The 15271-nt window shown below is 39.8% G+C and overlaps 1 protein-coding gene across 2 annotated transcripts in view; it reads right to left on the bottom strand.

Moving 5' to 3' along the window:
- Positions 1–14717, bottom strand: part of pals1a (protein associated with LIN7 1, MAGUK p55 family member a) — a 92623-nt gene extending 77906 nt beyond the window's left edge. Inside the window, exon 1 of one of the 2 annotated variants that reach the window (XM_067991343.1) lies at positions 14627–14717. The gene's annotated coding sequence lies outside the window, so the exon portion shown is untranslated. The remainder of the gene's footprint in view (positions 1–14626) is intronic. The other variant, XM_067991342.1, reaches the window with a different exon arrangement.
- Between the last annotated feature and the right edge of the window lie 554 nt (positions 14718–15271).

The following is a 15271-nucleotide window of genomic DNA, read 5'->3' as shown; positions in this document are numbered from 1 at the left end:
TGGGAGCAGTTTAGAATTCAGCAAAAAAGGACCAAGAGATTGATGAGGGGAAAAATAGAGTATGAGAGTAAACTTGCAAGGAACATAAAAGTGGACTGTAAAAGCTTCTACAAGTATATAAAGAGAAAAAGATTAGTGAAGATAAATGTAGGTCTCCTGCAGTCAGAAACTGGAGAATTTATAATGGGGAACAAGGAAATGGCAGAGCAATTAAACAAATACTTTGGTTCTGTCTTCACAAAAGAGGACACAAATAACTTCCCAGAAATGCCGGGGAGCCAAGGGACTAGCGAGAAGGAGGAATTAAAGGAAATTAGTATTGGTCAAAAAAAATAGTACTAGAGAAATTAATGGGACTGAAGGTGATAAATCCCCAGGGCCTGATAATCTGCAACCAAGAGTACTAAAAGAGGTAGCCATGGAAATAGTGGATGCATTGGTTGTCATCTTCCAAAATTCTATAGATTATGGAACAGTTCCTGCAGATTGGAGGGTGGCAAATGTAACCTCACTATTTAAAACAGGAGGGAGAGAGAAAACAGGGAACTGCAGACCGGTTAGCCTAACATCAGGAGTAGGGAAAATGCTAGAATCTATTATAAAGCATGTGATAACAGGACACTTAGAAAATATCAACAGGATTAGACAAAGTCAACATGGATTTATGAAAGGGAGACATGTTTGACAAACCTACTGGAATTTTTTTGAGGATGTAACTGGTAGAATATATAAAGGAGAACCAGTGGATGTGGTGTATTTGGATTTTCAGAAAGCCTTTGATAAAGTCCCACATCAGAGGTTAGTGTGTAAAATTAAAGCACATGGAATTGGGAGTAATATACTGGCGTGGATTGAAAATTGGTTAACAGACAGAAAACAGAGAGTAGGAATCAATGGGTCTTTTAAGAGTGATCATAACATGATAGAATTCAGCAAAAAAGGACCAAGAGATTGATGAGGGGAAAAATAGAGTATGAGAGTAAACTTGCAAGGAACATAAAAGTGGACTGTAAACGCTTCTACAAGTACATAAAGGGAAAAAGATTAGTGAAGACAAATGTAGGTCTCCTGCAGTCAGAAACGGGAGAATTTATAATGGGGAACAAGGAAATGGCAGAGCAATTAAACAAATACTTTGGTTCTGTCTTCACAAAAGAAGTGTGTTTTTGCGCCAGAAAGGAATGTATAACTGTTGCAATTCATGCATTCGTTCCTTAAATGTTAGCCATTGCCTATCCACCGTCATGCCTTTTAATGAAGCTTCCCAATCTATCATAGCCAACACACTCCTCATACCTTTGTAGTTTCTTTTGTTTAGATTTAGGATCCTAGTTTCGGATTGGGCAGGTTTCAGGCGGTGGCAGGTGGTGACTAATGGGGTACCGCAGGGATCAGTGCTTGGGCCCCAGCTATTTACAATATATATTAATGATTTGGATGTGGGAACCAAATGTAATATTTCCAAGTTTGCTGATGACACAAAATTAGATGGGATCGTCAGTTGTGAGGAGGATGCAAAGAGGCTTCAAGGTGATTTAGACAAGTTGAGTGAGTGAGCAAATACATGCCAGATGTAGCACAACATGGATAAATGTGAAGATAACCACTTTGGAAGGAAAAGCAGAAAGGCAGAGTATTACTTAAATGGTGATAGGTTGGGAAATGTTGATGTACAAAGGGATCTGGGTATCCTTGTACACCAGTCACTGAAAGCAAACATGCAGGTGCAGCAAGCAGTTAGGAACGCAAATGGTATGTTGGCCTTCATTCCAAGAGGATTTGAGTACAGGAGCAAGGATGTCTTACTGCAGTTATACAGGGCCTTAGTGAGGCCATACCTGGAGTATTTTGTGCAGTTTTGGCCTCCTTACCTAAGAAAGGATGTACTTGCCATAGAGGGAGTGCAGCGAAGGTTCATCAGACTGATTCCTGGGCTGGCAGGGCTGTCGTATGAGGAGAGATTGGGTCGACTCGGCCTGTATTCATTCGAGTTTAGAAGAATGAGAGGGGATCTCATTGAAACGTATAAAATTCTGACAGGGCCAGACAGACTGGATGCAGGGAAGATGTTTTCCCTGGCTGGGGGGGTCCAGAAAGAGGGGTCACAGTCTCAGGATACGGGGTAAGAGATTTAGGACTGAGATGAGGAGAAATTTCTTCACTCAGAGGGTAGTGAACCTGTGGAATTCTCTACCACAGAAGGCTGTGGAGGCCAAGTCACTGAATATATTTAAGAAGGAGCTAGATAGATTTCTAGACACAAAAGGCATTAAGGGGTATGGGGAGAGAGCGGGAATATGGTATTGAGATAGAGGATCAGCCATGATCATACTGAATGGCGGAGCAGGCTCGAAGGGCCAAATGGCTGACTCCCGCTCCTATTTTCTATGATCTGCTTTTGTGGTGTTGGTTGAGGGATGAAGGTTGGCCAGAGTACCAGGAGGCCTGTCTTTAGAAAAGTGCCCTCGGATCTTTTACATCCATCTGAACAAGCAGATACAGCCTTGTTGTAACATCTCGTGCAGAAGACAACATTCTGACAATGAAGTATTCCCTCAACACTGCACTGAAGGGTCAGCCTAGATTATGTGCTCAACTCCTGCACTGGGGCTTGAACCCACACACTTCTGCCTCAAATGAGATTGCTATCACTGTTAATTCAAAGTGATTCAATTAAAATTATTACTGTTCAAATTTTTTTAAGCACTAAAAGCCTTTTGGGCTGCATATCTCAATTGCTTAATTCAGAATACTGCATTCTTTAAGTGCAAAATACAACTCTGAATTAATGGAAGTAGACTATTTTGGCAAGGACTACACTGCCTAAGAAAACTGTTGCAATCTACTGACTTAAAGGAAAAATTAAAATATTGTTTTAAAAACATTAAGCCCTAAACACTGTTAATTAAGACAGGTGATACATGTTATTTGTAAACTACATCTTTCATATCATAGAAAATATTAATTTTTCATTATGTACAATGAAGTGGCAATGAATTAAAAATCTTTTCTTTTTAAAACTGGATTCAGTGTGTGATCCAGTTCTTAAGGGCATAATTATCCCTCTAAATATCGAGGGAGCAGTTTTTTTTACAAAAACAAATCCAGAAGACCAATTTTAAAAATGAATCTGCGTTGTTTGAAGGAAATTTGCTTAATATTGAACTAAGTATTTAGAAGTCTTTTGGTGCTGGATACAGATAAATACACACCACATGAACCCATTTGAGAGGTTGGGTTAAAAATCTGATGGGATGGAGTTCTAAATTAAAGGACTAATAATAATCCACAGACAACAGATGGACAGAGTCTGTGTACAGCTACATTATAAATCCCCTGCTTCTGTTACACATTTGTAGGGGGAAGGGGGAGACAATAGGAGAGAATGAAGCAGAATTAATCCTTTTAATTTTTCTTAACAGCTGGAGAATTTTCAATCGTGTAAAAAAAATTGTTTCATGTGAAAGTTTCCCCATCATAATGAATTCACTATCCCTATGCGGCGTTTATATTGCACGCTTCACATCCCCACCACATGCTTCTGGGTTTCAAAGGAATGCACCATGTGACATATAACCTCAGTTTGAGTTTCAATATAGAGTATGAGGCCACGTCAAGCATAAAAAAAATTGAAAATTCAAGTTCCCAGTCTGCTGAACCACCTTTAAGATTTTGTGAACAAGTTATCAACACTTTACCAGCGTGACAAATTTCACCAACATTTGGATACAGGTTAGCATGCGTTTTAAATATCAAATAATTCCCACAAAATATGATTCAACTGGTTGGACCGCGTGGAATGATTAGCGCAGGGTGCTGCCCCATTCTATTTATTATTAGGCAATATCGGGAAGCTCCAATTATCTTGCACAATCGAATCTCGGATCACATAAGGATTTATTTGAAATGCAATGCGTTAAAAAAAGAATGGTTTTGGCAAAGTGTAGTTCACCATTATTCATAAAAGGTGTAGTTCACCATTATTCATACTCCAAAGATTAATTAAACATCCTCAATTGCAAGGCAGGCAACCCTTATCAAAAATCAACGGCAGTGCTTTGCCAAACCTACGTTAAAGATATTTAATAAAATAGGTGTAATTAAACTGGTGATATTACTCACTTCTAAGTATCAATTTGAAGCTAGCTTTGTGTTTAAAAATGATTTTGTGTTTCCCCCATTCCACGCCAAACCTGTTACACTCAATTGCCAAAACTTAGAGACTGCTGAAAGAGATGCTGTTTTGGGTCAGTGACATATTGTGAACATAAGGACCAATTGCAAATCTGCCTGAACTACTAGACTTACATCTGAATCAGAAATGTTCAATTAATATTTTTATATACAGGTTTTTGAATTAGTTGTTATTTTATAAATTTGATTTTTAGATCACAGAGGCAAATCATAAGTACTTTTCACACTCAAAGGAAACAGCAATAACCCGAGTGCCCATCAAGAATATCCCAGATCCAGCCTGCCTTCTTACTCACTTTCATTACTTGTCAGAGTAAAGAATAATGGGGTATAGAAAAATCCCTTCACAAATCTCCCTCCACTGATACTTCTTTGTCTCAGGTGTCACTTCTTGAATTTATATTTGTCAGCTTGCTTTTTGTAACCAACATTAAATAATTTCTCTGCACTATCTTTTTCTGACTCTCCCTCCCCATTGTTGGCAGTACTAACAAACTATAATTGTCATTTCACATAGCAAGCTGCCATGACACTATCATCCCATCTCAACAGACTCTCAGGCACCATCAATTATTTCAGTTTAACACTGTCCCTTTTAGATTTATCAGAACCAATTTAAATTATTCAGTTTGTTTAGCTATTCTTAAAACCTTCCAATTTACAGATATATATTTGAAAAGGATTATATCTTATTTCTTTGCACCAACTCAGTGTAGATCCAACACCAGAGAAGTACAAACCTTAGAAAAACATGGCAAATTCAAAACATGGCAGAGATACTTAAAAAAACTGGCAGAGTGCACATGGAGACTGAACCACTGGAATGGGTGGTCAGCAGTTTAAAGGTGCAGCAGTTCTCAGCAGTGAGTCAGAAAAAGAAGTTAACTAGTTGGGAGTTACATTACAATAGCCCATTCTGACTCCTTATTAACTGAGCTGGCACCTAAAATTCTGCTTCTGGGAATTACATTAGTCACCTTTTTGATGTTTAATGCAAAGCTTATTTTATCTCAGAAATTAAGCAAAGCATCAACTTGCAAATAATACAACTGCTCCAGTCTGTACACAATTCATATAAGCTGAGCGGCTGCCTCTGTTGTGTGGCATACCAGGTGATGCATATACGGAAGACAAGAGTAGTGATGATGTTTTCCCTCCTCTCCCATCATGCTTTTTGACCAAGTGCATAGAAAGTCGATGAATGAAAATGCCATCTTTAAAGGTTGTTGGATGTGTAGGGTCAAGGTTGGCTGACAAATTTATTAAAATTTGTCATCTGCATTGGCCCATAATGATTTCTTTTCCATACTTAAAGATCTACCCAACAATACTACAATAAAAGCAAAATACTGCAGATGCTGGAAATCTGAAATAAAAACTGAAAATGCTGGAAATACTCAGCAGGCATAAATCCAAGTTCTTTTCTTTCGATTACATCAGAATTTATGCAAACTTACACTTAACCAACAACCCAACTGCAAGTAATGAGGGTAGTATCATGCAAAGGTCATAGTTACAAGTAAGGCAATGACGCTGGACTCAGACTCTGCGGAAAGCCATGCGCAGTAACCGGAGTTATATGCTGATTGCCCATTGCTGCTGATCACATTATAGTTAGCGGTAAAGGAGTCTGTGTTCGCGAACTTGGGAAACTAATCTTCAACTTTAGGACAGTGTGGGCAAGAGTGGCTTTTTTTTTAAAAAAACATAAAAAATAATTTCGAGTGCATCTTAGAATCAGCCTGGAGTTAGAATACATATTGTGTAAATTCAAACTGCTACCTAGTAGGGTCTCACACTTCTTGTCTTTAGAATACGTTGGAGCCTGATTGGGATCTAACTCTAAAATTATAGTGCCACCATTGCATCAATATGTACCAGAGACCTCTCTGCGTGGACAAGAAAGTACTAATTGTACCCTAAGAAAAAGCCAGCAAACAACTTCCAAAGAAGTACTGCTTTCATGTTACACATTTTCGATTTATTATTGAAACATAATCATATAACAGGAATTGTAGCATACAAAATTAATTTTGTAACTAGTCCAAATTATAGGCACAGATTTTCCTGGGGACTTGTGCCATTGTAATGATGCATCTATGTCGTAGGGACCCTTGAACAGCGTAAAAGAAAGAGGAAATTATGTAGTAAGTGACGTAATCCATTAATTATGCCGCTCCATATTTTCCTGGGATTTTCGCACAGGTCTGCTATTGCCCTCACTGATAACAGTTAGAAGGCAATCATGGCCCCGCCCATATTAAAATCAATGGTGATCATGTGTTTCCTGCATTTAAGCCAGTTTTCACACCGCTGCTACTTACTCAAAAATAATGATCTAAGTGCCCTGGTAATGAGGTGATTTATTGCTCCAAGATCGGAGTTAAATTCCAAGTTGTTAAAAATGTATTATTGTTCCAAAGATTAAACAACTGGGCTCTTTGAGTATCCACTTCCTGTTTCTGGGATTTTCAAATTTAATATTGCCACACCAAATATCTGAAGCCCATTCAATTTATGAAATTATTTTCTGAATTTAAATGACCCCATCTCTGTTTTCCCACAGTGCTCAACCTTATTAAAGCCACTAACACAACAAACATATCTTTTCTAATAACTCCAATTTGCTTATTAATTACTGTTGCTTCAATCAGTCATGAATAAATTGATGTACATATACCTCAAAAACATTTCAAGTCAATCCATCCAGACGAAGGTCAGCATGCTTTTATGTAAATGTTTGTTGTCCAAAGATTTACAATCTTCAATCTCATTCAAACCCAGAACTTTTCAAAAAGTTAAAAATTCAAGCTTAGCTCATTTTATGCCCTGGTAATCCACGAAAATAAAAGTCAATCATTATTTTATTCTTAATTTATAATGTAGCGACTTGGAGTGGCCTAAATTTGTATGATCACACACAGCAATGAAACTGACAAAAAAAACTTCGAAACTCGAAAAGAGACACTGCAGCTTAATTATAGATTTGAGTTTGTTTGAGAAGTTACACGTCCATTCATTGAAAGCCTCCCCCGGCTCCGGATGGTGAAAGTGCCATCACTTCAGCTCATGGATCAGCGCTGAGTGCCTGCTTCACCGTTATGCAGTGCAGCGTATTCCAATTAGAAAACCAGCAAAATTTGGAGCAAATTAGTAGCGGCGAGATCCGCACACCTGACTGCGAGATTTACAGCAAATCTGAGCCAATATGTCAGGAGGGCAGAGTCTTGCTCTAGGTATATACTGATGCTCTCATTACTTCAAGTGGCAGAACAAATATGCACCCTTCTCCACTAATAAAATTCCAATCTCCTTCAAACATTCACAAGTAACTTATCTGATTTCAAACCTTAAATCTCAAGAATTATAAAAGCGCTAACTTTGATGCAATTTTGGAACCTAGGACAATCATAGGAGGAACTCAGTGTGCTGATCACTCATGTTCACAATTTGCCCTTTGTTTCTGAACACACTGTTGATGTAGTTTCAATAGTACAATATGTGAGGCAATAAACAGCTTACATTTAACTTTATTATGGAATTCTGGCATAAACAAATTACCAACAGAATGGGTGGTTCTTCATGGGTATTAGGAACAGCAAAGTACCCAATACAGAAATTCAAGTGAAGGATGAAATAACTAGGACCAATAATTGTTAATCTGCCTCTAGTTTTCAACTCCTTTTTCAGGAATCAGCTTTCCTAATTTTGTGCCACAGAACCTGAGAACTTTACACAATATATTCCTCACCAGTTGAGAAGCTGTTAATACCATTTATGAGGGCATTATAACACTCCTGAAATACTAACTTATCTAAGGGCATTCTTGAGCTGTTACCTGCAATATACTGGTTTCCATATAAATAAAAATATATTTGCATATCTAAAATTATTCGAAGTTACACCAATTACAGTCCAAACACAACTCCTTACTACCCTCAGTCTTTCCTTCCTCTTACAATCTTAAATGTCACTTAATCACGACTTCCTAATTCACCTGGTCTATTCTTTTTCAACCTTGTTGAGGCCTGCTCTATGGGCTTTGGCCCTGGACCTTGGTTTTTCAATTTAAAAATAAATTAGTTATGCTTTATGTCCTGGATGCGAATTATCTATAGCACATTTCTTTGTCAAGAGGATCTATTCTATTTGCTTTATAATTCGGCCTCAGATGCTCCCATGCCTACGACATCATGTGAACTTCACAACTGATTTACACTAGACCTAATCTGCTAAAGACAAATATAATATTCTATACTTCTCAATTAGTACCAGAAGGCCAACGTCTGGTCTGAAATTCTCACAACAAAAGCTGGTCAACTTATTTTTAAATATACATTTGTTCTTGGGATGTGGGTGACATTGGCAGGCCTAGTCACCCTGAGAAGATGGTGGTGGGTCGTCTTCTTACTAGGCCACCTCAGAGCCATTAAGAGTCAACCAAGAAGTATAGGATTGGAGTCACACATAGATTGGATCAGACAGGGGTGGCAAGTCCCCCTTCCCTGAAGTGCATCAGTGAATCATTTGGGTCCTTATGACAAAAAGGCAGCTTTCACAGTCATTTTTCGCCCCTGGTGCTTGCTCACAAATTACCAGATTTATTGAATTTAATTTCACAATCTGTCACGGTGGGATTTGAGTTACTAGTCCAGTACAATAACCACTACAGTACCATACCCCATCCTTAGTCAAGTTTATGGAGGGTGGAAGATGGGAGGCCGGCCAGGAGAGCATTGGAATAGTCAAGCCTAGAGGTAACAAAGGCACGGATGAGGGTTTCAGTAGCAAATGAGCTGAGGCAAGGGCGGAGATGGGCGAAGTTACGGAGGTGGAAGTAGCCAGTCTTGGTGATGGAGCGGATATGTAGCCAGCAGCTCATCTCAGGGTCAAATAGGATGCCAAAATTACAAACAGTCTGGTTCAGCCTCAGACAATGGCCGGGAGAGGGATGGAGTACGTGGCATGGGAACGAACATAATGTCTCTCAATATTTAGTTAGAGGAAATTTTTGCTCATCCAGTACTGGATGTCGGACAAACAGTGTGACAAATCAGAGACAGTGGAGGGGTCGAGGGAGGTGGTGGTGAGGTAGAGTTGGGTGTTGTTAGCGTACATGTGTTTTTGGATGACATTGCCAGGGGACAGCACAAAGTCCTGTTCACCCATCGCCCCTGTGCTCGCTGACCTATATTGGCTCCTGGTCCGGGAACGCCTCGATTTTAAAATTTTCATCCTTGTTTTCAAATCCCTCCATGGCCTTGCCCCTCCCCATCTCTGTAACTTCCTCCAGCCTACAACCCTCTGAGATCTCTGCGCTCCTCCAATTCTTGCCTCTTGTGCATCCCCGATTTTAATCGCTCCACGACTGGCGGCCGTGCCTTCAGCTGCCTAGGCCCCAAGCTCTGGAATTCCCTCCCTAAACCTCTCTCTTCTCCTTTAAGACGCTCCTTAAAACCTACCTCTATGACCAAGCTTTTGGTCACCTGTCCTAATTTCTCCTTATGTGGCTCGGTGTTAAATTGTGTTTGATAATCACTCCTGTGAAGCGCCTTGGGACGTTTTACTATGCTAAAAGCGCGATATGAATTCAAGTTGTTGTTGTTTAATCAGAAAGGCTGCAAATGAATGCGATGCAGAAGGCAGTTTGGGGCCTTTTCTTAAAATGTAAATGTATACTACAGAAGTGCTGTCACATACTTCATGTGTTGGAATTTCAATAATGTGAACCCCTCCCCCTTTTCCCAGCAGCACTTTGTACTGTAACTGCAAATTACATTGTCTATTAATTTAGGTTGCATTAACATTGCAGTGCATTGCATTCCTTTACAGCACTGTCACTGGCAGCAGTTCTGTAATATGAGTGAAGGGTTACCTCTGGAAGAACAGCCTCAAAAGGTGGTTCCGCTCCCTTGTGACACCAGAATGAACAAAACCCAAGAAGCAACGCAAGCGGTGAGCATGTGCAAGCCCAGTTGTTTTTGTATTGCCGCCCACAATATAAATGGAGCAGATTCCACAGCATTAGCAGCCCCGGCATATTACAGAAATGTGGTACATTAGTAAAAGCATTGTCTGGTAGGCTCCCTCCTGGCTTGTCTGTTTTATTTTCCATTTTTAATTTATACTCCACTGTTGGTTTAATATCAGAGGGAAAGACAAATACAAACTATATTTCAGTACACAGAAGAGGCATTAACTGTGAACAAATAAAGCAAAGTTGAGAAAACTGGAGAACGCAAAACCAATTCCAGGAAGATCAAGAGAAGACTCCAGTCTCAATTAAATACAATGAATATTAAAACTGTTGCACAACTGAGTTTCAAGTGGGGACAAGCGATTCATCTTGGACAATCAAACAAAATCCAAATTTCTTCAATAAGATATAAATATGCTAATCTCTCAAGTCCTCTGCATTATCTTCCTTCTGTACAGTACTGTAGGAAGTAACAAGGAATAAGCAGTGCACAGAAATATGACCACCTAAATGAAGTTGAAAGCCAGGCAATCTACTTTAAACTGAAAAAGAAACAGCATTTCCATACTTGAGGGTTTGTAACAGAAGTGAGCAAACTGGGAAATAATATCATCTGTGTCTTATCCAAATCTGACACAACAGGCACTGCAACTTAGAAAGGAGTTTCTGTAATAAAAATGCTGTCAAGGTGGAATGGAAACTTTCGAATCCTCCTTCGCTGACCTAGCCATATTAATTCCAAACAGCAAAGGCACTGCACAAAACCCTATCTGAATCCATATCAGGTTTTCTTGTAGGGCCATCACAAAGCCTCTATATCTAAAGCATGATTTTACCGTCAATGGTTATCTTGGAATAGGTCTTTGAATGGTAAACACAATAATAACAATAGTAAAGAAAATCTAGTCACCTGTATCAGAAGGCTAATACAACCACATAAAATGCACTTGAAATGTTATTTGTAGATAAATCTACCAAAAATATTTTAATCTGAAGTTCTCTATTTACAAAATTATTGTATCATGTATCATTGAACGTAGAAGGCACATCAGTAATTGCAAGTTGATGTAAAAAAAATTCAAAATTCACAAATACAGCAGCAATCGTTGTACTCGTGAAAGAGTCTGTGTATACCTCCAACAACAATCTAATATTCCATCTCTTCCACTGGCAAAGAATCCAATTCAAGTTCTAAACTTCTTATGGAATATCCGTTATGAATCAGCTAAATTATCTTTTTACAGCAGTAAATTCATTTTTCAATTAAATTTAATTCAAGCAAAACACAAATTACAAGAATTCAACAGAATAACCAGCCCAAGATGTATAACATCAGAATCACAGAGTGTGGTACAGTGTTGCAATGTAATGAAAAATTTTAATTAAAAACTACCATAAAAGATACCTTGCAAAGCCACTTGAAATTTAGCATGCCCCACCAATTCAGTTGCTGGACTCTGCTGATAACAATTCCACATCTGTATAAACACCTTCTTACACTAAAAGCTTTTCATTTAATTAAAAAATAGCTAGTCAGGTGTCAGCCTTGGCTCAGTGATCACACTCTCGCCTGAAGTCAGAAGGTTGTGGATTCAAGCCCCACTCCAGAGACTTGAGCAGATAATACAAGCTGATGCTTCAATGCATTTCACATCGTTCACCTGACGAAGGAGGAAGCCTCCGAAAGCTTGTGAATTTAAAATAAAATTGCTGGACTATAACTTGGTGTTGTAAAATTGTTTACAATTGTCAACCCCAGTCCATCACCGGCATCTCCACATCTTTACTAAGGGAGTGCTGTATTGTTGAGGTGCTATTTTTCACATGAGACGTTAAACCGTGGTCCCGCCTGCCCTATTCGAAGAAGAGGAGTAAGGGAGTTTTCCAGATGTCCTGGCCAATATTTAACCCTCAACCAACACCTAAAACAGATTATCTGATTTCATAGCCGCTTGTGGGAATTTGCTCTGCGTGCATTGCTGCTGTGCATCCCACATTACAACAGTGACTACAGTTCAAAAGTACTTAATTGGCTGTAAAGCATTTAGGACGTCCTGCAGTCGTCAAAGGTGCTATATAAATGCAAATCCTTTTGTTTACTTTGAAGTGTTAAAGCTACTGAAAGTACTGAGAAATGTCAAGGTATATTATGAAATTTAGATATTTGCACAAAATCAAAGCTTTGTGAACTTGACATATCTGTATTTTTGATGTAAAACCGAATAGCTGCAATCTGAAAACATGATATTATCTATAATGGATTAAATTTGCTGCGTTTGGGCATCGCCAATCTATCATGCCCCTAAGTGATACTTGGATGGGATTCTCCCATTATAAAGAAACTTGTCACACGGACACACTTCTAGTTGCACACTTCGACCACCAAATGAGGCTTCATAAGCTTCATTTCTCATACCTATACCTACAGCATTACTAATGCATTGAGGGAAATTCACTTTATCCTAACATTCTGTGTCAATACAAGAGGATCCACTAGTTTTCTTAATTTCTCATGCATCCTTGTGTTAACTCAAATACACAGGTATGTGATAAATCATCTCTATGTTAGCAAAGATATTTTTCCTAAATTTCTCAGCTACTGCATATCATGTCAGTGTCTCTCTGATGAAGCAAACCCCCTACTAAATCTCAATGAAGTGGAAAAAGTCCTACTGTATCTGAGGTATGACATTAAATTACAGAGAAATTCTTTGTTTTATTTCCCAAAAAAATATTGATGAGGGCAATCCCAAGATCTGAAGTTGTGAGGTCAGCACTCAAATACTTTAATGCACAGAAAAGGGATTGTTAATGAAACTCAATAATAATACAATGAAGTTCATGGCAGTGCTTTCCACTCTGTCTGTCTGTCTGTCTCAAAACCCCCTTCTGCCACTCACAACTTGACAACCTTATGTTCAAGCTCTGGATCACCAGATATCAAATACAGCATTATCACCACAACAGTCCCAATGAAATAAATACCATCGTCCAAATTGTTTATTAAGCTACAGCATGCTGTCCGAAAATCCAAATATTGCAATCACCCTATGCTACATAACTTTAGCTGAAATATCATAATCAGCTTTATTGCTCTTTGCGCAATGCCAGCTCATCATCAAGTCTGCCACAAACTTTACAATCAGCTTCTAAGTACTCTTATTGTAACTACTAGCACAAAAAATACATTTTGGGGCAAAATGCCCTCAGATGAATCTTAAAAAAAAAGCAGAAGCAATTATTCAGAGATGCATTGTCTTCATCTACAGAACATGACATTTAATCAATCAGATACTGAATTTTAAGTACTAGGCTCTTCAAACAAAAATGTAATTTTAGTACAGTACATTTAGTTAAAGCTTCAATTGAAAACTATATTGGGCAAAAGGTTAAAATTAACATTATAAGCTGTGAAGCTCAATTGCAAATATGTTCAATAAATCTCATTTTCAGAAGATATCTGTATCAAACGCTGGAAAACAATCTAAATGTAATTTATATACTTAAGAATGGGGTTGCTACATTTATAAAAATTGCCAGCGAGTTCAGTTTAATTCAGTCTCGAATTCTGCTTACAAACCAGAAGTTTTGCTCAGAGGGTTTCTAAGATGAGAACATCTCGACACAATTACAGCGTTTTAATTCATTGCTAAATCATTCAATGTTGACACCGCTGCGAATTATTTTCAGTTTCACCATGTGAACTAGCACAGCATCCAGAAACAAAACTCTGCCACCAGCTAACAAAAATAACAAAGACAAAACCAGAATCTCCGCAACATGAGCAATCACCCAGTATATTCAGACATCGTATTGTACCCTGGTACAAAGCAATAGAGCTGAAGACCGAACTGCGTGCGGTTTTGAGAGGATTTGTACATTTTTTTAATCACCAAACCTAAGGTTCATAAGGATGGATGTACCCAAAGTGTAGAAAATACAAATAATTTGAAAGAAGTTGCATAAAACCAAAGGTGGGAAAACGGGGGGGTTTCCGTCATTGTCAAGGAAGATTAAAAGTAATTTGAACATTGCTGAGGCGGTGACAAATGAGAGGTAAAACCCCACACACCCAAACCCCAGCAAAAGACAGCGCCAGCCGCCCTTCCCCGGGTTTACTTCAACACAAGGTGGACGCGGCCTTTTCGAAATCATTTCCCAATATTTTCCAGCCCATTCCCGGTGGATATCCCCCCCCCCTTCCCTCCCTTCGATTTCCTTTCTCTCCCACTCCCCATTCTCGCCTCCACTCGCTTGCCCTCCCGGACTAGGCCTGAATCCCGAGCCTCCTTCGGTACAAACTTCAAACGAGCCACTTCTCCCAATTGATCGCAACTCCCGTCGCCTCACTCACTAACCTGTTGATGAAAAGGCTGCTGTGTGTGTGTGTGTGGTGTGTGTGTGTGTGAGGGGGTGGGGAACCAATGAGACAATAACTCGGTCTGAATGTCGCACCTTCACCTTTCCCTGTCCCGGGGAGTTGGTTTGAGTGACGGCGGCTCGGCCGAGGTGCCCGCTGTCTCCGGTGAGTTATGAACGTCTGGGGACAACACGGTAAGGGAAGCCGACTCTCCTCACTCGATTGGCATCGCCGTGCTCGTGCCCGGAGCCGCGTGCGTACGTGCCCGCGCACGTAACAATCAACGCAAGGTCCAACTCCCCCCCCCCCCCCCGGCCGCGCCTCGCCCATGACACGAGCCTTTCCATTGGCTGAACCCACCAACATCTCCCGGTCTCGGGGCAAGGCTCCGAACAAAGGAGCCGACAGGGAGCCTGGCGGGCCGCGGGCGCGCGCGGAGGGGGGGACGGGACGCGCGTGTGCTCGCGCACAGCTCCGGCTCGCGCGCGGGGAGGGACAAAGGTGAAGCCTGAGCTACGCCAGGAATGTTTTATTTTGCAATGTAGATATATAGCAGCAGAGGGAGAGGGCGGGGGGATAGGAACATGGAAATCTTTAGCAGTTTTTACTGATAAAGTCATCATTCTGATTAGATACATACGAGAAAAAGAAAGGAATCAGCCTTTTCTTCACTTCTCTCTACTTTTTGGAATCGTTTGAACTATTCTCGGTGCAAATGTCTGCTCCTTGGTGGCTTATGC

This window comes from Heptranchias perlo, chromosome 10 (assembly GCF_035084215.1).
Source record: "Heptranchias perlo isolate sHepPer1 chromosome 10, sHepPer1.hap1, whole genome shotgun sequence".
NCBI classification, from domain to species: Eukaryota; Metazoa; Chordata; class Chondrichthyes; order Hexanchiformes; family Hexanchidae; genus Heptranchias; species Heptranchias perlo.
Note: the sequence above shows the minus strand (reverse complement) of the source record. Positions and strands in the feature narration are given on the sequence as shown.